Source organism: Lissotriton vulgaris, chromosome 9 (genome assembly GCF_964263255.1).
Source record: "Lissotriton vulgaris chromosome 9, aLisVul1.2, whole genome shotgun sequence".
In the NCBI taxonomy this organism is placed as follows: Eukaryota; Metazoa; Chordata; class Amphibia; order Caudata; family Salamandridae; genus Lissotriton; species Lissotriton vulgaris.
In genome coordinates, this window is record NC_141697.1 from 1,042,661,192 (window position 1) to 1,042,686,772 (window position 25,581).

A 25,581-nucleotide genomic window follows, 5' to 3' on the forward strand; every position below is an offset into this window, starting at 1 on the left:
ACATGACACTGCTCGCCAACAGCGTCCGATCACATGACCTCAACATAGTCTCACACGTGGATGACACCCAGCTGATCCTCTCCCTCACCAAAGACCTCACCACCTCCAAAACCAACTTCCATGCAGGGATGAAGGCTGTCGCCAAATGGATGAAGAGCAGTCGCCTGAAACTGAAGTCAAGCAAGACAGAGGTCCTTATTCTTGGCTCCACCCCTTCCACCTGGGACAACTCCTGGTGGCCAGCATCACTGGGAACTGCGCCGACACCCACCGACCACGCACGCATCCTGGGGTTCATCCTAGACTCAACACTCTCAATGACCCAATAAGTCAATGCCATCTCCTCCTCCTGCTTCAACACCCTCCGTATGCTTTGCAAGATCTACAGATGGATCCCCACCAAAACCATAAGGACGGTCACCCAGGCCCTCGTCACCAGCAGGCTGGACTACGGCAACGCCCTCTATGTGAGAACCACGGCAAAACTCCAGAAGAGACCCCAACGCATACAAAACGCCTCTACACGCCTCATTCTCGACATCCCCCACCACAGCCACATCACCGCCCACCTGAAGGACCTGCACTGGCTTCCCGTCAACAAGAGGATCACCTTCAAGCTCCTCACCCACACTCACAAAGCACTCCACAACACAAAACCAGCATACCTCAACAAGCGACTCACCTTCGACACCCCCAATCGCCAGCTCCGCTCCGCTGACTTCGCCCTCGCCAGCGTTCCACGCATCCACCGAACAACAACCGGCGGCAGATCCTTCTCCCACCTCGCCACCAAGACATAGAACACCCTCCCAATCCACCTACGACAGACCCAGGACCTGCTGACCTTCAGGAGACTCATCCAGACCTGGCTGTTTGGTCAGTAGCTGCTCCCCCCCAGCGCCTTGAGACCCTGACGGGTGAGTAGTGCACTTTATAAATGTCTGATTGATTGATTGATTGATTGATTGATTGAAGGGCTGCTTAAATCAGTGGCACAATCAGTGCTGCAGGCCTACTAGTAGCATTTAATTTACAGGCCCTGGGTACATGTATTGCACTCTACTAGGGACTCATAGGTAAATTAAATATGTGAATTAGGGGTATGCCAATCAAACCATGTTTAGGGGAGTGAGCAAAAGCACTGTAGCACTGGTTAGCAGTGGTAAGTTACAGAGAGTCCTCAGGGCAACAGAAGGCAAAATCCAGCAAAATTGGAGGCAAACAGGCAAAATGTTTGGGGGAAGACCACTCTAAGACTGTCAGGTCTATCCCAGCATATTCATAAACTGCATTTTGTAGTATGTTTAATAGTACTAAAATATTGTAAAAAGCTCTTCACAAACCGAAATACAAGTGTAAATCTCAAAAGGGCAAAAAACTAAAATGATTTGATTTGTTAATGGTGTTAGCCCAATTTGATGGCTTTTACAAAAGTTGAGATACTTTAATTGGGCATAAATTGCAAATCATATGCTCTGCTACCAATGTTTTTTAGAGGCAGTTGCTTTTCAGAAGTCAAATCTCTGCTGTACACTGCTAAAGGCCAAGCATATCCCTTATACAGTCACCAGAAAAACTATAAAAGTAAATATTCCAATGAAACTCACTGGAAAATTGTTATAAGTAAGTAAATAAGTTACTGTTCATATGGTGTTAAATGACATTACTGATGATGTCACTAAGGACATCACAAATTACATCACTGATGACATTTCTGATAACGTTGTAGTCTTATACAGAATAGTGGGTGTCCATGTGTGGGACCATAGAAGGGAAATAGCGTCAGCCCTGGAGGCAACTGTGATTGTGCATGTTGAAAGTTATGTGATGTATTGCTTACACATAAGTTAAGTTTGAAGTTAAAGTATTACTCCACTTCGAATATTAACGTCTAAACTCAACTGATATGGGTTGCATAGTTATTTCTCAAAGCAGTTTGTGGCTTTAACCAAAGCCTGTTACAACAATTCTGTGAGAAAGACCGATGTTTATGTTGACAATAGATTACTTATTCGTAATGAGGACCACAGATCAAACAAAGTGATAGGACATTTACCATAAATCTGCTTGCAGAGTCGGGCAAACATCAACTAGATAGTGTGATTTCTCTCCACACATGATATTTAGAGGAAAGGAAGTACTTAGATTTATTCCAGACAGTGGCTTTTTCTTTTGTGAACTGCTGTTTTAAATAGTACATTGTGCAGCTGGTGATGCACACTTTGGCAACAGACAGTTGCTTTTGTGTTTTCACAGAGAACTCAGTGAGATTAATGAAGGGTTAGCACATTAATTACATGGTTTAACTGCTGACATCTTTGTGATCTTTTAATCACAACATATTAACTTGGATTTATATGTTATCTGTAAAAAACAGAATTGGAAATGTGGATTTTGTTATTCACTGTATTTGGATCCCATCATCATCCAGGCTATTAGTGGAAACTAGAAAATTGAAAAGATAAGTGTCCATGAGATTTGTCTGTGTTGAACAGAAAAATACACCACTTCAGTCTACTTTTCTCAAGCTAGGTATTTTATTTGGTCACAATCCCTTATCAGTGTACCATTGCCATTGTTTTTGTTATCATCATCATGCTCATTATTATTACAATTGTTATTGTTTTTGGTATTCACAAAATTATCACTACTTCTACTGCCACCATTACTACTTAACACTTGTCTAATGACAGGAAAAAAGTCCTAGAAAATAGCAGTTTTCCAATCTAGAAAACATCAGATCATGGGAAAGAGTCTGATAAGTATATGATTTCACAAAAGAACTAGGTGATAGATTGTGTCCGTTTTTTCAGTAATGGACATCACTTTAAATGAACTTGAATTTACAGCTAAATGAGATGTAAAGTACAATCTCCCAGCTGATTGGATTGATACAGAGATAACATATTTTCCAGGGAATTAGGATTTCACATGTAAAGACTCTGGTCCTCATTACGAGATGGTTGCCATGGAATCCCAGGTGGTGGGATACAATACTGAGCTGCCTGGAGTTTCCACGCTCAGGATTATAAGATGCTAGAATACCAGGCCCAGCTTAGGAGGTGCAAATATCAACGTGGTAAGACCACATAAGGATTCCTCTTCCATTTTTCACCTGCAAGTGGAAAATGTTAGCAGTAAGAACCCTGGAATCAGGAACCTCATGCAGGAAAGACCCCAGTAAATCAAGGTACCACGTGTAAATTTGCGGGTGGAACCACAAATAAAAAGCAGATGGATAAAGCCACAGAAGAAGCCAACAAGCCCCAATTCTAAAAGGTAGCAAGCAAAATACGAAAACAGAAATTCAAGCAGCACACAGGCCCACACCTGAACATCAGTGTCCAAACATCTCACAACAGAATGAGCATAGGATAGCCCAATGCCAAGCTCCACTCAAAACAAAAGGTGTGAACAGGCTGTAACCTCACATATAGAAGGGTACGGCAAACAAGCAAACGGAGCCAGAGTTGCAAAGGAAGCATTCCAAAACAGGTTAGAGGTGCAGGCTCACCCTCAGTGCAACACTGAACAGAGAATATGGAACTTCCAATCAACCAAAGCAAACAACTAATCAGTTTGGGCAGGAAGAACTCCATGGTAGAAAAGAAGTCACCGACCCTGGCATATTCCACAGGAGAAAGACCACACCCTTCCATTCCATGAGGAAAAAAATCAACAATCTGTGCAGTCAAACCAAGAATCATAAAACACAAAGCAGACCCAACAAATCCCCAGACTTAGCAAGGAACACAGGGAACAATCCATGACAACCCCATACACCAAACAAAAAGAAGATGAAGAAAGGGCATAAGTCAACAGGGGCCAAATGAGTCAAAGTCTAGCAGTGCCCCTAGAAGACAAACAAAAACGGGGATGCATATCAACCAGAATAGACTAAATCCTGCTCCCGGCCAAGCAAGGAGGTGGGGTGCACTGAGCAATCTCACCACCAGCACTACCTAAGCCCAAAGCTGAGCAGGAGGGCCATGGTGCCCTATATAGCCAAAAATATGTCGCATGAGCTAGGGAAACTGGATGCCTATCCTGCAAGCCCCAAACCCAGCATGCAGGTCCAGGAAAAGTATATGTCAAGCCACCCACAACCACAAACAACAACCCAGAAGTATTGTTGGACTTGGCCTTTCTGCAGAGTCATCCCCAAACATTTTGCCTTCACTCCTCCTATTTTTCTGAATTCGCTTTTGTTAAATTTAGATAGCTGGGCACTTTACTACTGATAACGAGGGCTTATGTGCCTGTGCTCATTCCCCAAAACATGGTAAAGAAATGGCTTACACCTGATGTGCATATTGAATTTAATTAAAGTCCAGAGTAAAGTGGTATACCATATACCCAAGGCCTGACAGGGTGCAACGCTACCTGACTCAGTTTTTGCACCTCCTCGTCAGAACCGATGCAGCACAATGTAACTCGCATCGCAGCCCTTGCAGCTCCTCATCAGAACCAATGCAGCATGACACAACTCAACGTGGACGAAACATCACCACCTTTGCAGATCCTCATCACGATGAATGCAGCATTACACAACTGGACGCAAGAGCCCACATCACTTCTCAGAACCGCCACTGCGCTGCGCAACACCTTGCATTAAGTACACAAGAACAATTCTCAGCTAAACAAACCTGGTACTGTATCCAGCAGACACTCCAACACGGTTGGCCTGAACTTTTGACTTTGTCCCAGTCAGGCATACCCTGATAACCACAGTTGCCACTTTGTTATGTTATGTTAAATTTTTATTTATTCAGCGCAAGTACGCCCATGGGCTTCATGACGCTATCGAAGTTTGTGAGAACACAGCATAACACTTAAAAATACATTTGCACAAGGGTACATTTCACACCTATTTAAGAGTAGGCTTGTTTAAAAAGCCATGTTTTTAAAGTTTGTCTGAAACTAAGAAGAGTGTCACACTGTCTTAAAGATAATGGAAGGGAATTTGATAGGGAAGCGGCAAGATAATGAAAACCGCTACCACCCTGACGTATTTTCTTAAATGGGGGGACCCTTAATAGTTCTTGATGGGCTGAACGGAGATTACGTGAGGGGGTATATTTACATACCAGATTCTTTATGAATTTAGGACCCTTGCCCTGCAAAGCTTTAAAGATAATGCAGCCGGCTTTAAAAGCAACTCTCTGGGCTACCGGCAGCCAGTGCAGATTTTCCAATTCTGGCCTAATGGATTGCCATTTAGGTTGTTTACTTATGAGCCTGGCTGCCTGGTTCTGGACATACTGTAATCTCTTAAGCTGACCTACGGGAAGGCCTAAATACAAACTATTAGAAAAATCAAGCCGAGATAGCACCAAAGCGATAATTACCTGAATCAGAGCTGAGTGAGTTAGAAACTGGGTAATTTTCTTTATTTTTCTCAGTTGGAAAAAACTAGATGAGACTACTATCCCTATATGGTTTTTAAGAGAAAAATCCTCACTAACAGTCACCCCCAAGCTCTTCACAGTGTGGGATTTAGTTGGAGGAGCTCCCATATCAGATGGCCAGAAGTGGGGTCCCCAGCTAATTTCACTTTTCCCTGCCAAGATAAGTTCTGTCTTGCCCGGGTTGAGCTTAAGGTGGTTCAGATTCATCCATCTCTGGATATGGGACATAGTTTTTCGAAATTCAGCCACTGCATCAGGGGAGTCCAGAGAAAAAACGAGTTGCAGGTCGTCCGCATAATTAAAAATTGTAACTTTGTGGCTTCTCAAAGAGTACAATAAAGGGCGTAAATACAGATTAAAAAGTAGCGGGGACAAAGAGGATCCTTGTGGAACTCCACAGGTAGAGACAATTTTTGGGGCAGTAAACGTTCCTAATCTAACGGATTGAGAACGTTCAGAAATTAAGGATTTTAGCCAACTCAAGGCAGGGCCCCTGAGGCCACCCTGCTCGACACGGTTGACAAGAATAGAAAAGTCAACCGTGTCGAACGCGGCCGACAGACCCAGGAGCACCAATGCTTGGTGAGCGTCTCTGTCTGCGTTAGATCTCAGGGTGTTCTGGACCGCCAGTATCACTGTCTCGGTCGAGTGGCATGGGCGAAAACCTGCCTGATTCGGTTCCAGATATTCAGTAGATTCAATAAAATTTGAAAGACAATTAGAGACATGGGCTACCAAAATTTTTGATAGATAGGGTAAGAGGGAAATCGGCCTATAATTCGTAAGATCATATGGGTCAATACCAGATTTTTTGGTTAAAGGGATCAACAGAGCATGCTTAAACCCACTAGGTACCTTGCCTTGTACAAGTGAGTCATTCAATAAAGGGAGAATACTTTGAGGGATAGCAAGTCCTATTTCTTTAAAAATATAGGGCGGGCAAATATCATCAGGCAATCCAGATTTGACACGGATGAGAAGATCAGAAAAGGTTTTGGATTCAATGGGAGAAAAAGTGTCTAGTGTAGAGGGGTTGTAAAATATATCATCTATTGGAGTTGGAATGGGAAAGCTAGTTATATTCTGTTTTATAGTGACAATTTTTTCCCTGAAAAAATCGTTCAATGAATCACATAATTTTTGAGTGGGAATTATTGGGGGAGCTGTCCTGTCATCATTGCAGAGATTGTTCACTGTATCAAATATCTCTTTTGATTTATTCAAAGAGTTCATCATTTTCGATGAAAAGTAATTGGTTTTAAGCACTATTTTTTACCATCCTTCAATTGCTTCTCTCTGGTTCTACTGATTGGGGTTTTATTGTTTTGGTGTCAAGTAAATTGATTAAATTTGACTCTGTTTTTCTAAGTATGTTTTGGATTTTTCTTCTGGTATGCTTTTACATTATTACTGTTTAAGTACTGCATAAATACTTTAGTCATTCCCTCGAAGTTAAGCTCGACTGCTTGTGTGCCTCGTTACCAGATGTTTAAGTTTAGTATTGGGAGTTTTTGTGGTTCACCCAGACGAGGACTGTGGTTGTTGCTTGAGTAGGGTTTCACCCCCCCCCCAAACCAACAACCCATTTTCTCACATTTATGAAAACTGGGGGGCACTTACCTTGACTTCAGGATGCAGTGTACACTTCACACCGAATAGATGCTTATGAACCCCAATGTCAATTGTTAACATACAGGGAAGGGCCTGCACTCACTGAACCGCAGGGATCGTAAACTACATCTGTTGATTCACCAGGAGAGCAATCCCAAACGCAGTGCCAAATCTACTTGAAAACCCGAGAAAGGACAGGCAAAACATTAGAAGCTGCACCACACAGCCACAAGACCAGCAAGCAGGCAGGGGGGACACAACAGGCAAAAAAGAGGACATGAGACAAAGAGAAAAGGTAAATACCCCAGAAGCTCCATGCCCAGGAACGAGCACAGGTGGAAGTCCACATCTTGCACCTATTACCTCAAACACAAAACAACAGAAAGAAAAATGGTGTGGGCACGAACTCATCTGACCTCCGGGATGGGACTGGAGCACTGCATATAGAAACATGCTCACTCACTGCATTCTTAACAGCTGTAGTGAGTATAGGGGCACGCCCCACAGCCAGCCACAAAACCTAAGTATAGGAATCCATATTTATTCACTCAAGCCTAAAGTGTTGCCAAGGAAAACAACTTCGATCCTAGCCTCAAGCCTGAAAAGGAGTGTAGAAATGGATGGACAAATGTTGGCAGACCCCAAGACTATCAGGAAAGAACGAGTGCCCACAGTGCCAGACAAACCCAGATCACGAGCCTAGCAGGTGCCCACGAAGCCAGCAAAAAACTAGAACAACATACGCAGCAGTAACAATAGAATGCCCAAAACACAGCCAATAAAATAGGCATTTATTTAGGATTGTGGGATTAACGAAAACAGTTACTACACATACGGGTTACTTAGAACTTTAAGCTTCTTTTTCAGAGGCCTTTCACTCCACATAATCTATTATGCACTTGTTAAATGCTTGTCTCTTGTTTTATAATTCTGTCAGAAAAAGTCTGACATGTTAGAGCACAACAGACACATGATACTTAAATCCCTTTTGCCACTGCACTGATTTAGGGATAGAGAACATCGTCCTATGAAACTGCACTGCTGCTTCTGATTAGTGGGAGGCATCTATACACAAGTGGCTACCCCAATAGTCCCGAAGGCAGCACAGCTCAGAATGGTGGTGAATGCTGAAAAGTAGGGTTTTCTGTATATAGATTGCGATATGGATCACTCAAATCCATGGACAAAATCCCAAAAAGACGCTACAGACAGAGCTCGTTTTGCGTGTCAAGTTTCCATCTCCAATTAGCCACCCACCGATTATACACACCAGGAACTTTTTTACTGTGGCAAGGGGAGAGGCTCAGGAAAGGTTGGAAGTAGATAAAGGAGAAAGCAAGAGGTAGGATGGGGGAGCACAGAAAGGGAAGTAGTAAACTTAGCCACAGTCTTGTTACAATTGATACTAAAACCAAACCAAAACAAGAAGTGCGAGAAGCTTCTCAAACTTCAAGGCACTTTGAATCCCAATTGTTAGGAAGAATCTGGCAGTACAGTTCTGACACCATTCGTTCCACCACAATACCTGATAGGCATTCAAAGTTTCCACAAGGGATTATTATCACTTCAATACAGACCTCTTCTCATATCTGGCCCCTAAACTAATCCAAAAATAGTGCACCCTCCCTCCATGAGCACATTATGAATATTTCAGGAAAACTGAATTATTAAGGCTGCAACTGAAAATACCAAACCCCGTTGAGCGATACTTACAGATGTGGTATTACTGAATACTGTGGTTTTGAACTCTGGAATGAGAAATACCTGTGGCAATTAGTGGTTGTGTATTGATTCGAGGATGTCATCCATTATGTCTGGGCCATCCTCACTAACATATCAACAGATTTCCTGGTGAAATATAGGGGTGGGTTCAGAATTCCTCTCTGCCGGCGTATTTCGCAGAGTTTAGCCCACTCTCTGCGGAGTGCGGAGTTCCGTAAAACTCTGCGCAGTGACGCAGAGCTGAGTTTTTTCTCTCAAGCGGCTCGCCAACAGTAAGTTGGTGAGCACTTGGAAAAACAAATACCGTGCTAAACCTCTGTCTGGTGAGATTTCTCATCGCTGGCAGTGGTGGCAGGTCACAACGGCTTGTGTTGAGAAGTCTACCACTTGCGTTGACTTTTAGAAAACGTCAGCGCCCTCTGGCGTGACGCGTAGTGCCATTTGCGCCAATTTTCGAGCACGGGACAAACTCCTGGCACTAAAAATCATTGCGAATAATGCAACTTAATAGACTCCGCCTCTTGCGGAGCTCCACGGAGCGCAGAGTACTTTTTCTGCCACTTCACAGAGTTTCCATGAAATAATCAGGGGTATGATGCTCCTGGAAAACCTGTAATTCTGATTTGGCCAGTATCTCCTGTTACCTGAAGCAAGATAACCCCAATGTTCAAGATGCAGGCATTTCACGGTTAGTACTCCCAAACTGGAGATTTTCACAACTGCTTAGAGGTCAGGACACCTTATCGTCAGATGGGATCAATTCAGGGTTTTTGGTTGGTGCCAAAACCTAATAAAAAACCATATACTACTAACATTACTTCTCTCTCTACATTATGTTTAAGAATTTATTAGCAATATGCCTTAGGTGCGCTTTGTAACCCATATAAGGAGATGCATGTCATCTCTAATCCTAAACATGCGCTGCAGCCCATGTACCCAAGAAAATGAAAACTTTCAGATCACCTTCAAGGTTACGGACTCACATTCACTTTAGAAAAGAGAGCATTTATATGATGCTTACATACTGAATTTATAAACTGACTTTAAGTGCCCGGAGTTATTGACACCCTGATGTCTTGGAAAGGTAGTCAATAAAGTCGCATGCTGCTGTGCATGTTTAGCAACTATCAAAGTCACCCAAAGAGCATTTTAAAAGGATGTTTTAACAATCAAACACTCTGCAAAGCAATTCTATTGTCTACCAGTATTCTTTCCTCAAAAGGGAATTATTCCAAACAAATATTGGCTAATTAAAATGGACCACACGCATCTTAGATGGAACAATAAGCAATTTAAGCACACAAATACATTTCATAATAGATTTTGGACCTTCGGGAAAGCACAAGGCCACACCACAGAATTGTCCTCAGAAGGGAAAACATGCTGTAAGTCTAGATTCTAATAAGCGAAGTAATCTACAAACAGAAGATTGACGGGCAATGACATTTTCTAGAACATTAAACCTTAGAGTAGTAGGTGACCTTTGAGTGTTTGACTGCAGTTTCACCAGAATACAACTGCAAACGTTCTTTAATTACAGCAGATGTCGCACACAGCCTAGCACAATTTGTTTCTAATTTAAAATGCACTCTGAAATTATGCACAATGCTCTTCTCTCTTTTTTTGCTGAATAGCTATTGCTAAAGAGAGTGAGCAATGCCAAAGGGATTCAAATGTTCACATTTTCAACTATGAGGTTGCCACTGGTGTCTGTGCGCTAATTATTAACTCATGACTCAAACTCGAGTCTGTAGTGTAGATTCACCTCAAATCAAATCAAAATATCTAAAAAAAAGCAGTTACATGTTGCACAGTCAAACAATATATATTTTTTAATTGTTCGGCTTTGCCGCGTATTAATCTTTGAATTTATATGGCTCGAGAATGCCTGTTTCCCCCAGTCTATTCCGTGCAATATGAAAAAAGTATCTTGGGGGATGGTGCAGAAAGAAGGCCCTGATTCTGAAAAACACTCAAAAAAGGCAATTGATTTGACGGAGGTAAACTATTAACCCCTCCCACGCTTGTGACGGAACCGTTCCGTCACACCCCTCGGGTGGGCTGTGCTGGTGACGGAACGTTTCCGACACGGTCCGCTCGCCGCAACTGCGCGGCGCGTTCTATTGAGCGGGCGGGGCCGTGACAGAACCGTTCCGTCACAAGCACAGCTCACCCGAGGGGCGTGACAGAGCGGTTCCGTCACCAGCGCGGGAGCGCCACACGACCCCCCCCCGCCCCTTAGCACTGCGGCGGAATAGCCGCCGCAGTGAAAGGGTTTAAGAGGATTGTTTGGAACAGAAGCACGTTTGCTAGCCAATGAACATTAGATTGATGGGTGACTGGTGGGGAAATTCTGTGAGAAAAAATGGGACACAAAGCAGAAGAGTAAAAACTGCATGTTTATTATAAGCCTGGGAGAAATTTTGTTTACAAAAATATGTTATTGTTGTTTTATCCATTGCGTCATGTCAGACTCTTGGTGATTCGATTAATAAAATCTGTATATTTGTTTCAGTTTCAGCATTCTTTAAGTCTTGATGATTCTTGCTTGAATCATTCTTCACTGAGTAGATTTTGGAGGATAGCTTACTCCATCACACCGGTGATGGATATCCCATCCACCGAAATATAAATGTCATAGGATATAATTGTGATTTCTATTTCGATGGATGGGATAGCCATCACTGTTGTGATGGAGTAATCCACCCGCCAACATCAAAATTAGGCCCTTAGTCTAACTGCATTGATCTTGGTCTTCCTCTTTTCTGTTTTCCTTTTATCATTTTCAAAATATTTTTTTTTCCAAGGAGTCTTATTATGTGGCCAAAATATTTGAGCTTAACCTCTTCCATGCTTGTGGGCTGTGCTGGTGACGGAACGGTTCTGTCACGGCCCTGCCACCGCGCCTGCGCAGCGCGAATTCCGCGCCTGCGCTGACGTTCTAAAAAACGGGCGGGCCGTGACGGAACCGTTCCGTTACAAGCACAGCTCACCCGCGAGCCGTGACAGAGCGGTTCCGTCACAAGCACGGAACCGCCATGCGGCCGCCCCACCCCCTTAGCACTGCGGCGGAATAGCTGCCGCAACGAAGGGGTTAATTTTTTATCATAAACGATTCTACTGAAAGTTTTGACTTGATCTTGTCGTGTTGATTGATTAGTTCTTCTATCAGTCCATGGGATAAGCAAAAGCCTTTTCCAGCACCAGAGATCCAAGGAGTCCATTTTTCAACAATAATTTCATTAGTTGTCAAGCTTTCACTTTCATACATTTTTACAAGAAAGGTCATTGCTTTGCTGATTCATATGTTTGCTGTCAGCGAAATGTATTTGCTCTTTATCAGTTTATGCATGCTCGTCATTGCTTTTCTCCCCAGTTGTAACCGTCTCCTGACTTCAGGCCTGGAATCGCAGAAAGTTTGCAAAATATGCAATGTGTGGCCCTCCAGTGAGCCTCCCTGATTGTAACATTGTTAAAACATTCTGGAAGGGTGGCTCCTTGAGGGAATGCAGCGGGCGGTGGGGCGGGGGAGGGGCAAGGTGGGGATAGTAAACTCTGGCATAAGGCCTGTAGGCTAGTCCGTGTCTCTCTCTTTCTGATAGCGCTTAGAGACCTGCTGGTGATAATTGCGCTCTATAAATGAAAATACAAATACAAAATACAAAGGCCGAACTGAGTTAAGAAACAAATAAAGAAATAAAACAAATTACATTGCGCGCGCTGCATCGGCAATCGGCGATGCATCACGTGTAACGTAATTTGTTCTATTTATTTATTTACTTAACTCCGTTTGGCCGTATGCTGGAGTTTACTACCCCCACCCTGCCCCTACCCCAACCTGCCTCACCGCACGCAGCACTCCCTCAAGGAGCCACCACTGCATTCTGGTCGTCCCAAATGGTGTGCTTTCGCCCTCTAGTGAGTGGTTAAACAACGATCATGCTCTTTTCCAATAATTAGCACAACTGTCATCTCGTAAATCTCACTATTTTCAAAGGTTGAACAGGCCCTTGATAGCTCAGAAGTCCGCAGTAACAGCCACCGTCCCCTACAAGTATCTCTATTGTTAATTTCCTTGCAGGCAGGTCAGTGCTTTTTTGACGAGGTAGTACAGACCCAGATGGCTTAGGGCCTTGGTGTAAATCCCCTGAGAAAGATGAGACGCACTCATGAACAAGCTCACTTTTATTGCTGCAAGAACCCTAAACCTTGCTAATGCATTCTGGTCTGGTCATCAATTTAAGGGATGACAGGTGAATAAAATAAAATAGGAGGGGGGCAGTGTAGCCCCCTCTCCTGAGTCTGATTTCTGCCCCGGGGACCCCATGCCATCGGGGTAGGCCTTTATTTATTTATTTATGATGATAAATAAGGGAAGAGACCATGTTGCCTCCTCCCCAGGCTGATTTTGACCTAAAGGGACCCCATCCGTCAAGCAGGAGCAGAGAAAAAGGGGCAGTCCAAAAAAGGCGTTTTCCCCAAGTTAATATCTAAAGGAAAGTTTAAACAAGGCTACAGCCCAAATTGCTGAATGGATTTGCACCAAATTTGGCAGAAAGGTAGCTGTTGGTCCAAAAAGGAACCTTTTAAATCAGTTCAGTAGTTTTGTACTTATTTAAAGAAATGTCCAGTTGTATATATAGGGACGCAAAGGTTCCCGACCCTTCCCGATCTCATGTTGAGATCCGATTGGCTGCCAACAGTTCAAACCAGCACGTGTTGGCAGAGATCTTATGACCCACTTGAACCATAGCAAATGCTGCTCCGCTTCTAGCATGCAATGATCAGAAAAAGTGCTCCTGTTTGTTAATAGCGGAGCAGAATTGCTTTTTGACAGAGGGAAATGCAGGGAGCAGGCAGGGACTGCGGGGGCCTTCAGGCTCCCCGCGGTCTCCAACCTTTACAAAGTGAATCCCCTGGGTGGGACCAGGGAGCCCACGATACAGGCCAGGCCTTGGGGATGATGTCCCTGGGACCAAAATCGGCCCTGGTGGGGGCTGTGTGGAACCCTCCTATTATATATTTTTTTAAATAATACATTAAAAGGCTTAGCTCTGTAAGAGGGGGTCCCTGGGGGTTGAAATCGTCCCAGGGGTCACATGCCCCCTCCCTCTATTGGACCCAGGGGGATGGGATTCCCAGCGACAAAGTCAGCCTGGGGAAGGGGGTTGCACAATTCCCCTCCCCATTAAAAAAAGGGCTGGCCCATGGGGATGGGGGCACCAGGGCCCAAATGTGTCCAGGGAAGGGAGGCTAGACAGCCCACCTCCTCTAAAAAAAATGTGGGACGGCAAGTCACCTGAGGCTCTGCTTCCTTTCACCATTAACTGAAAATGTGCCTCCTGATGCAGTGCTGGTTAGGGGATGAAGTATCCATGGATGCTGAGGGTGGTTGAGGTCTAGCAACCCCCTTCTGTTACCACACCCAGACATTGGGATTGCTGAGAGGACTTGGAGGCCATGCCTTCTTTCTCCAGAGACATTATAGTTAGGCTCAGGTTTCACTCGTACAAATCCAGTGAAATTTGGTAATTATAGTTACCCGAGGTAACTATAACATATGCCCCAATAATGCACTGCTTATGCATTCCACAACAGAATACGTTGCTTCAGCTCCTCTTAAACCTCTAGATGCGAAAGCTATCACATTATCCTTTCCCCCTCTTTGTTGCATGAGCACAGCACCCAACCTTTTCTGACTTGTATCAGCATGATTATGGTATCATCCCTGGTATCAAAGGGATTTAAAGGAATGGCATGCACAATCTCCCTTTTTATTGAAACGAATTCATCTGTACACTCTCTACTCCACTTGCACATGGACTTCTTCTTGAGGAGATTCCTCATGTGATAAGTTTTCTCAGCACAGTTAGGTACGGATCTTGCATAAAACTCAATGAGTCCCATAAAGGATCTCAAATGTTCCTTGTCCTCAGGAGTACTACCATCTTCTATCATCTTTACTAAACTGGCCTTGGGCTCCACCACCTCAGCAGATAGTTTGAAGCCTAAATACTCCATGGTGGTCCTATTCAACTTACATTTCTCAAGACTTAGGGTAACCCCCTTACTTTCTAGCATAGACAATACAGAGTGCAACCTTTAATTGTTTTGTTCCTAATTGAATCTAAACACAAATACATCGTCCTGAAAAGACATCACCACGGCCATACTCTTGAACATGCTCGCCACTATTCTCTGAAACACTGCAGATGCAAAAGCAAGTCCGAAGGGCTTGTGTTTAAATTGGTATAAGCCTACTGGGCTGATGAAGGCCGTGTAATGCCTAGAGTTCAGGGTGCAAATCGATCTGGTGATAGGCTGATGTCTTGTCTAATAAACTAAACCACTTTTCACTGATGTTCACTATACACAAAGGATGTTTAATTCCTTGCGAGACACCACTACACGTGCTCATGGTGTGCGATTGTTCTTGAGATTGAGCTGGAGATTCCTTATTGGTGAAGATTTGTTCTTCTTCACTTGACGATAACTTTCCTTCTGTACAATGTTCTACATTGAGTACTTTCTTAAGGATTCTGTGTTAAATGAACTTTTGCAGGTTGATCTGCAAACGTTTATGAAATGCCCTTTTTTGAAGCACTTTACATATATGTTTGTCCATGGCAGGACACACTCTGGAGTTTCCGAGATGAGAAGAGCTGCTACTCCGGTAACACTCTCATCGTTTATGTGTAGGTTTTGAGACCGTTTTCTCCTTCCCATTGTTTCTTTCATAGTGTGGCTTATCCTTTGGTTTCTTGTATTTACTTTTGACTGCTAATACCCCATCAGAAAGTATTTTAGAGTCTGAAATTGCATTTGTTCTAAATTTGACGCTGTGCTTTCAATCCTGGTTGCTATTTCCAAAGCCTTCTGCAAAGTCAAATCAGGCATGGACAGTAAAGCCTCTTGAACTTTTTTATTACTTGTTTTCTCTACCAATTTATCCCCTATCATTTCTTCTTCAAAGTTTTTATACTCACAAGAAAAAATACGCAGCACACCAACATAACTGGATGCTGATTCTTCAGGTAACTTTCCTCTTTTGTTAAATTTGTGTCTCTCCAACATTACATTTTTGCAAGCTTTGAATCTTGTATCTAAGGACTTGATGGCTGGAGTGTATTCATCCTCTAAGCCATCACCTTCTCCTTCAACTAACAAAACAACACTCTTAGGAATGCTTTTCAGAATCCTACGACCTGCTGAACCTAAACAGTGTCTTAGAATTTCATACTTCTTTTTGTGTGTGAAAGATGCACCCTCAAGAGCATCAAGGTATGCTTTAAATCCTTCCTTCCATCTTTCCCAATCAGCTTCTGGAGATGCAGGATTAGGTAGAAATGCAGTAGGTGGCATTATAGTTTGTTGCATGTTTTTAATATAGTAAAGAACAAAAATTAAAACTGATTTAAGTTCAAAAATGTTTTACTTCACGTTAGTGTATGGATTTGATTGAGGGGACTTAGCAGACTTGGCTGAAAATGTGTTTAAACTAATGTCTGGTTTTCATTCCTTTTTTTTTTCAGGAAACTGTAACTTGTTTTGACCAAAGTTCTTTTTTTCTGTATGGGGAAACTGGTTTGTGTGTCACCCTTAAGTTATTTATTCTTCTTTTCCTTAGGAAGGGACACATGTTTTAAAATTGGGAAGTAACTCACGTTTTAAAATCGGGTGTGTGTCACCAGCAGAGAAGAAACGGAAGAAATGCCTGATCCCAAAGAAAAATGTCTGCCAGGGTGCGTGTGCGTATGGGCGAGAGGACCGGCAGCTCAGGCAAAGTCAGGTACTCTATGCTGGCCGCCAACTGCAGCTCGCGGAAGGAGCTCGCGGCATGTAACAAGCGAGCCTAGCACCAGGGGCGGCTCTAGGGTCATGGTGGCCCTGGGCAGGGAGCGTAGGTAGGGAGCCCCGGAAGAGGGGGTCCGGGTGGGGCAGAGCGCGGAGGCCAGTAAAGAGGGGGGGGATCAGGGTGTTTAGAAGTGGAACTGAGCTGGAGGCCGCCAAATCCCTGCCAGGGGCCGCCACACAAATATGTGTCCATCCTCAGAGGATAAATATATTAAGGATATATATTGGTGTGGTGGCCCCTGGGGTTTGGTGGCCCTGTGCAGGCTGAACCAGTGCAGGCCTTTAATGAGGGTGGGGGCCTTTAACAACAGATATAGCCCGAGGTAGAAGAAGGCTATCAGAACATTCCACCCACGAAGAGTAGAATGTTCTAATTTAAAAAGGGAGAAACAGAAAGACAAACGTTGGAATGTTGGAGTAGAAGGCTGATACCAGCCATTATAAGCTTGGAGCCAATCTGTTGTCTTCAGAGGATCCCTCAATGTTCCCGTGTTCTAATATGGTATAGGCTATGCTAAAACCGATTGGTTTCTGTATCATTGTTGAATGCTGTAGTCTGTCTATGTGATGTAATACTACCAGTTGTAGTTGTAAATGTGCTTTATGTTTTCTGTATATTATCCATGTATTTACGTAGGATGTGTTTAATCTTTTGAGAAAGTATAAATAAAAAGTTTTAAAAAAAATGAAAATCCCATTGGGAGTGAGAAGAAAGGTTCCCTGCATTTGTGCTCCCACACAATCTTTTTTAAACATCACACAACGGGACAGATTCTCCTTTGTGAATCAATTGTCCCCTCCTTTGGGGTGTCAGTAACTTATCAAAGGTTTGAGACTGCAATTGAGTCCAAAACAATTGATATGTACTATTCTGAATTGCAATTAGAAGGTGGACGTTCCTTTCATACCCTTCACCAAATTCCAGTCCAGAATCATGTTCAAAGCACTTTTTGTAAGTCACTAAAGCCTTTCCTACTTGCAAACAGAATTTAATGCAGGGGTCTCCAAACCGGTCCTGGAGGGCCGGATCCATGGCAGATTTTTTGGATATCCCCATTGAGATACATGTAGTTATTTAAAAAATCTGGCATGGATCCGGCCCTCCAGGACCGGTTTGGAGACCCCTGATTTAATGCATCGTCAAACACTGTTTTGCAGTTGCATGTCCTGGGAGTTTGTACATTGTAGGATCTGACTATACTGTAGGGAATGAATCAATGGTTATACAGGTCCAGGATACTGAACTGCACTTTGCAATTTGAAATCATATAAGAGTAAACATTCAACCTGCTTTTAAAAATCTCACACATTGTAATATTTGTCAAGTAAGTTACAGGGCTAAAACTGTGTGTGGAAACCACATTATGTTGCTATTATTACGGGACTGAAAAACTATGGTACAGAGCACAGCATCAAATTGTTTTTTAAACTGACCCTGTTCTCCGTTAGATTTAATCGTAAATGCAATGCTAACAAAAACACAATGGACAAAGTGATACAGTCCAAATACAAGTATGGAAATGTAGAAACTCTTGATATTGTCGAAACAAAGTTGTAGCGTAGATAGTCGAAACACGTGTTGGCTGTCTGCATCTACACTACAATTTCCAGCCCCATCACTTTTTGCAATCAGCAGCCAGCACCGCAAGCACTTGAAGAGCCTGGTGGCCTCCCTTCACAGCGAACACCAGTGTTGGGGTTGCTTTAATGGTGGAACAGTTCACAGAATATGTGCCATGTTGTTTTAGCCCAGCTCAGCAAACATTTTCATTTTTCAAAAATAAACTTTCCAAGCACGCAGAGGTCATTATTTGATTGACCAGACCTCCATTGCTCGCATGCTGACACAGTCATGGAAATCTAGTGACAGTGGGCCCGATGTAGGTAAACGCGATTTTCCGATTTCAAAATACCGAGGCGGGCCGAATCGGTATTCTGAAATCGGAAAACGAGATGTAGGAAAAAAATACCGAATGAAAACCGATTCGGTCGGCATCGGTAATGAGATTCGGTACGTTCCGATTCAGCTCGGTCCGAATCGGAAATTACCGAATCGGCCAACAACGAATCGGAAAACACCGAATCGGCTACCACCGAATCGGATATTTCCGATTCGGCGAATACCGATTCGGTAAAAGCCGAATCGGTAAAAACCGATTCGGCAATCATAGACCCATGGCGAAAAAGCCCATAGGAATGCATTGCATGAACCGATTCGGCTTTTACCGAATCGGATAATACCGAATCGGATTTTACCGAATCGGATATTACCGATTCGGTAAAAGCCGACTCGGCAATAGGCGATTCAGCCAATGAGGTGGCTCCCCCTCCCCCACCCAAACAGGGAGTGGCAACCCTGGCAGGTGCAGCCAATTAAGAAGTTTCTAGAAGTTTCTGGAAAGCCTGCCTGAGCCCAACACACAGTTAGCAGCAGTGGGAGAAGGAGGTTGCAAACTGAGCAGGAGAGAATGGCAGATCAGGCAGGAAGCCAGAAGTCCTCCCAAAAGAGGAAGCCCAAGTTCACCACCACCGAACTTCAGGTGCTGGTTGAGGAGGTGGTGAGGGTGCACCGCCAGCTCTTTGGCAAGCTGTCCCTCAACGTGCCAGACAGCACCAAGAGGAGATTGTGGGCCGACATCGCCCAGAAGGTCAATGCTGCTGGTGTCACCCCCAGGTCCATTGAGGAACTCAAGAAAAGGTTTTACGACCTCCGCAGCCTCACCAAGAGGAAGCTTGCTGACCTTCAAAGGCAGGCTGATCTCACCGGAGGAGGCAAGAACCCGGCGCCACCCCTCACCGAGCTGGAGGAAATTGTCTCCAGCACCATCGAGAGGGAGAGCATCGTAGGGATCGGGACCCTGGACAGCACTGCGAGAGCCACAGCTACAGGTAAGAAGCATGCGCATCATGACACACCCTACCAGACACCTCCCCATTAGACACAATGCATAGGCAAACACCAGCACTGTACTGTCACCAACATACAAGAGACAAGCATCATGGTACATGTAGTCAGCAGAAGTTAGCCAAATATGTCAGTGCAGAATCACAAGACAGGAAACAGTGTGACACGGTGTAAGGAGATGCAAGGACATGTGGAATGCCATAATTGTACTGACTGTAATACATCGGCACTCAGTTTACAAATGCTTCTTTGTACCTAGGGGCACCATCAGGCGGCAACACTGTGACAGCAGAGGGAGCAGCAACATCAGGCACTGCAGTCGCAGGGCCGAGCACCAGCCAGGCTGCCCAGGAGGATGAGGATGAGGATGAGGAAGGAGACACCCCAGGGCTTGGAATGGAGGGAGTCCTGGTGATTGATTACCAAGCAGTGCACTCCCCAGTACTGGCCAGCACACCCCCCTTGCAATTTTCACCTGAAAACTCCCCTACAAGGCAGACCATTCCGCCGACACCAGCACCTGCCACAACCGTGGCCTTGCCACCCGTCCTACCTGTCCTGGGAGCAGGGGCTCCGGGACCGGCCAGCACCACACCCCCACCAGTGGCACCCCTGCCCACTCAGCAGGCCGGAGGCAGCAGTGCCAGACGCCGTGCCACCACCACCACCACTGCTGCACCACCACGGGAGGGCAGTGTGTTCCTGGGCCTGGAGGGCCAGATGGTCAAAATCCAGCGCCAACAGGCCAGATCCACCATGGCCTGCCAACGCCAGCTCCTGCAGCACAACATGCAGATGGGGGAGTTGGTGAAGGGTTTCCAGGCTGTTGTGGACAGCAACAAGGAGGTGGCAGCAGGGTTGGGCAGGCTGACCACTGCCATCACCCACTCCTCTGCCAGGCAGGAGGAGCATGAGGTTGCGCGCAGGAGGGATGCCCGGGTGCTCAACCGGACCATGGCCCGCCTTGCAGCGGCGACCGCACAGCTGTGCCATCGCAGCTCAAATCAGGAATCGGTGCTCAGTCAGCATACAGCTGAGCTGACTAGGGGGATGGCCAGGATCACCACGGCCATGGAGGCCATGTTAATATCAAACGCCGCCTCCAATCCTGCCCTGGACCTGGGTGATGCTGGAGACAGCAGCAGCCGCAGCAGCCCGGCCAGCGCTGCATCAGAGCCAAGGAGGAGCACCAGGCGATCCGCTGATGCTGCTGGCCATTCGGAGGGGGCCGAGGGACACCCCAGTGGGTCTGGAAAGCGGGCCAAAAAATAGGCTGGCAAGGGGGGATGAGCAAACCAGAACCCTGGACTTTATTTGAGTTAACAATCTCCATTATTTGATGCACATCAGTGCTGTAACTGTGGTGCATCATTATTAAAACCTTTTTTTTCCAAGCAACATTTAGCTGTCTTTGCATCTGTACTCAGTCAGAAATAGTTCTCAGTGATCTCCTCACGTCTGTATCTGCCATCACATGGCGTACACACCCCAGCTGGCTGTGTCAGTGGCACAGCTTCGTCGTCGTCATAGTCCTCGTAGTCAGACAACTCCACCTCAGTGCCCTTCTTGACCGCAAGGTTGTGTAACATTGCACATACAGCTATGATCTTGCAGCAGGTGATGGGGGTATACTGCCTTGCACCTCCACTCTTGTGCAGGCATCTGAATCTACTTTTCCAGATGCCAAAGGTCCATTCAACAACATTCCTGGTGCGTATGTGGGCCCGGTTATACCTCCTTTGGCTGGGTGTGGAGGGGTTGAGGTAGGGGGTGAGTATGAATGAGCGGAGGGCATATGCACTGTCGCCTGGAAGAGAAAGGGGTCACATTAGACACATGCATACATGTATTACACCTACCTACTATGTGTTATGGGGGTCTGATGATGTGGCTCACCTAGGAGGTATCCTTCTCCAAAATCGCCAGCCATCAGCCGTGCATATATGCCGCTCTGTTGGAATATATAGGAGTCATGGGTACTTCCTGGAAATTTTGCTACCAGGTCTGTGATGGTGCACTTGGCATTGCAGATCACCTGCACGTTGATGGTGTGTGTAGATTTCCGATTGCGGTATATGTATTCGGTGTCCGCTGGTGGGCAAATCGGAATATGCGTGCCATCTATGCAACCGATGATTTGGGGAAAGTGTGCCATCTGGTAGAAGTCCGCTTTGGTTTGTAGCAGTTCTGCGTGGGTTGCAGGGAATGAGATGTATTGGTCCATCCTGTCTATCATGGCGTCAAGGAATATGTGGAAGAACCTTGACAGGCTGCTCTGGCTCACCCCTCCTGCTGCTGCTACTCCACTTTGATAGCTGCCAGACGCTACCAGGTGTAGGCTGCATAGCACCTGGACGTGCGCAGGGATGGCGTGTGCCCTTGGGGTGTGGTGGTCCAAGTATGGCTTAAGGTCCCTGATGAGCTCAAGTATGGTGTCAGAGTCCAGCCTGTATCTCTGTAGGATCTCAGCCTCAGTGAGCATGAACAGGGTTATCCTCTGTCTGTAGACCTGTTCATTTCTTAGCCATTCCCTCTGTCCTTCCTGCTGTAGCCGTAGCCGCCTCGCAATGACATAGAAAGCTGCCATCCTGCAAGTTGCAATGCATTTTGGGACTGTTTATATGGGTTGGAGTTGGTTACCACCTGATTGCAATCCATGGTAAATACCGAGTGAATTCTACCGATTTTGAGCCGATTTCGGTGTTTCTGTGCCTCCCTACATCTCCCCAACTGTCGGAATCGGGGAATTTCCCGATCGGAGATTCATACGAATCGGCATGTTTTCCGATTCGGCTCATGTCCGAATCGGTATTTTTTCCGATTCGGTACATGGACCGAATCGGTGATTTTCCGATTCGGTGTCACTAACGAATCGGTACAAGGACCGATTCGGTGATTTTCCGATTCGGTGTCACTAACGAATCGGTACAAGGACCGATTCGGTGATTTTCCGATTCGGTGTCACTAACGAATCGGTACAAGGACCGATTCGGTCTTTGTAACCGATTCGGTGTTTTTCCGATTCGTTACATATCCGATTTTCGGTATGTACGTATCGGATTCTTTCCCATTCGGTACTCATTCCGATTCGGTTTTCTATCCGATTCGTTCTGTTTTTGGTTCCCTACATCTCGCTGGCTGTTTACCGATCGGTAAGGGCCAAAAATCGGTATTTTCGGCCAATACCGATCGGTAAAGCCCTACCTACATCGGGCCCTGTGTTCCTGTCTTAAACGTAGACAAACCCAGGTTTAATGGCAAAATCCTTCTCACAGGATCAGCTCCGTCAACTAAACCCATAACTCCTCTCATTTTGCATGGAGAATGCCATGAGATCACATTAGTACCCGCACATATGCATTACAACAAACACGCCATAATTCTTAGCCCTATTTTCAGATGCTATGATACGGGTAATATCTGCTGGTTATCAATTGTATCCTCCCCATTTAGCAACTCGCTATGGTTGGTTATTTCCTGTAATGTGCTCCATCACCATTGATTTCACCAAATTTGTGATAACTTGCAGCAGCCTGCTCACATTCTGCATCTGCCTTATCAGATATCAACTTCATAAGATCAAATGTTGACATCCAAGGGCATCAATTCGGATTCCAAAATGCCAGTGGATGTTTTGGTAAAAATATAATCTGAAAACACCCAAAACATCTTTATTGTGGACAATGATCCTGTTGCTGCCATATTCATCTGGCATCCTATTGGCGATGGATATTGCAACAGACACAGTGACAGTGTCAGCATCCCACACACCAGATCCATCATCTTCTCCAAGTGACTTTGAAAGGTCATGCAAAACATCATTAAATTCTTATAGCAAGTCTAGAGCCATGCTGGTCTGTGTAGAATACAATTACTTGTTCCTGTTCAGTGCTGCACTAGAAAAAGCAAATATGCTGAAAAATGTCCTGTGAAAAGGTAACCAATGATAGCCCTTTTATCAGCAGCAGGCTTTGGAGTAACTCAACCATATATGTATATGGTTACAGTGCCCAGCTACTGCAGTCAAACGCCTTGTTGAGTCCAAAGGAAAGAGCAACACCATCCTAAAGCATGTATTGAGGACAGCATATTTATATAATATAGTTTTAGTGTGGTCACAGAGGCATTAGAATGAAATTATAATACCTTTGTAGGGAAATTTTGAAAATCATGTTATTATTGTAATAATATTGCACATTGAATTTAAAGCAAGCTAGCTTGTATTACTACAGGATCATTAAATTATGATGTAATGTGTCACGCCACAATGATTCTGCGACTCCGAATGTAGATGTGTTGCTCCAAGGATAATTCCACAATGTAAACGAGGGCTTTGCAATGAGAAGGTGAGAGGGTGGCATGAGTCAAAAAGTTTAACAAGGAGCTCCTGTGGTGAACAAGGGCTGGTGGAGCAGGGTTTTAATGAGGGCACGAGAGTTGTAGAAGAGGGCTTTGGGAGAACCAGGAGCAAAGGGCATTGTAGTAAGCACTCCAGGGATGAATGACAGTGCAGTTAGAGGATTAATGAAAATGTGGTGTAGCAAAAATGTTAGCAGAATACAATCTTCTGCTCAAAGCAATACACGGGAGACAGGGTGCGGCTTGAGGCGACCACAGTGCGGCAGCATCTACAGGAAAATAGAGGAAGGATGCTGCTATGAGGGCAAGAGATAGAACTGCCACTTTGAGAGAACAAGGACAATAGGTGTCACGCATTTGCTGTGACAAGATATGACACAAGTGGTTGGGAGTGTTGTTGTGAGGTGAACAAGACCAGAAGACTTTGTTATGATGGGGCAATACCCAGAGGAGAAGTTTTGTGCTAGGGTCAAAGAGGAGTTGCTCTTACAGGATCCATTCCTAATGGAGGTGTGACACCTCAAGGGCAGAAGGAGTTTGTTGTGAAACACAAGGATGGGAAGAAAGAACAGAAATTAGTCAGTGGCCATAATGGGTGCTATTACCGAATGCGCAGGACCAGTTGGGAGTTGATGGACAATATCTATGGTTACATAAACATTGATGTGAAAAGACAATGGAACAAAGGGAGCTGCTGTCAGAGGGAAAGGGATCAAAGAGAGTTGTGAGTAAGTAAGTACCAAATGAAGTGCTTGTGAGAAACGTAAAGTTAGACGGGGGAGTTCTATGAGAGAAAAATAATTGGAAGACCATGGCAGACCTGCTGGTTATTACCCTGCTGTTGCCGATGAATTTCACCTGCAATGTCACTCTGCAGTGGTAAGCAAGAGATCTGCTGTGTAAACTGCTCAACTCCTTCAAGCAGACCTCGTGCTGGTCAGCTTGGACCGGCACTACGTTAACCTATAGCCGCTCCCCACAGCTCAACCTGCAACACCTGTCACAGAGGTTAGATAGGGCTCGCCATCTGCTATTAAGCATTATATGATAAACCCATATTATTATTTTTATTCTGCACCAGCAATCTCGACTTGCTGTTGCCAGTGAAAGAGCTGTGAAAAGCACCAGCCTATCTAGAAAGCAGATTTCATCATTACCTCTCATGTGGCTACCGTAGGGAAAATGTTATTTCACCAACCTTAAGCTACAGAAAGGTATTTTGTCATTCTGGCAAAGGAGAATCGAGTGGTAGTGCAGGGCCAGTGGCTCCCTGGCCCACACATCTGGGTGCTCCAAAAAGAGCTGACTGTCCGGATATAAATGGCCGCAGAGGAGAAGGCAGGGGCTGTTTCCCACCTCTGATTCGACATGACACACCTGGGCTGCCTGAGCACCGGTGACATGGGACGCACGCTATCTGAATGGGGGTGCTTCGGTGCGCTCCACGAGGACCTGGCCTGCGCTGCCAAGAGACACGGCGGGGGCCTGCTCTGAAGAAGAGATGCACCGGGCGATGTGTTCTGCCTTCTTCCATGGGGCACGGAGGTGCCATGCGCTGCTTCATCCCTAAGGCGTGCTGACCTTCTACATGGTAAGCCACCCTCTTCTCACATCCATCCCGTTTCTCAAGCGCACATGCCTCCGTTCCTCAATTCAATTCAAAAGTCTTTATTTCGACGATGAGTCATAAAAGACAGCAATAATATACAACATTTCAGCTGA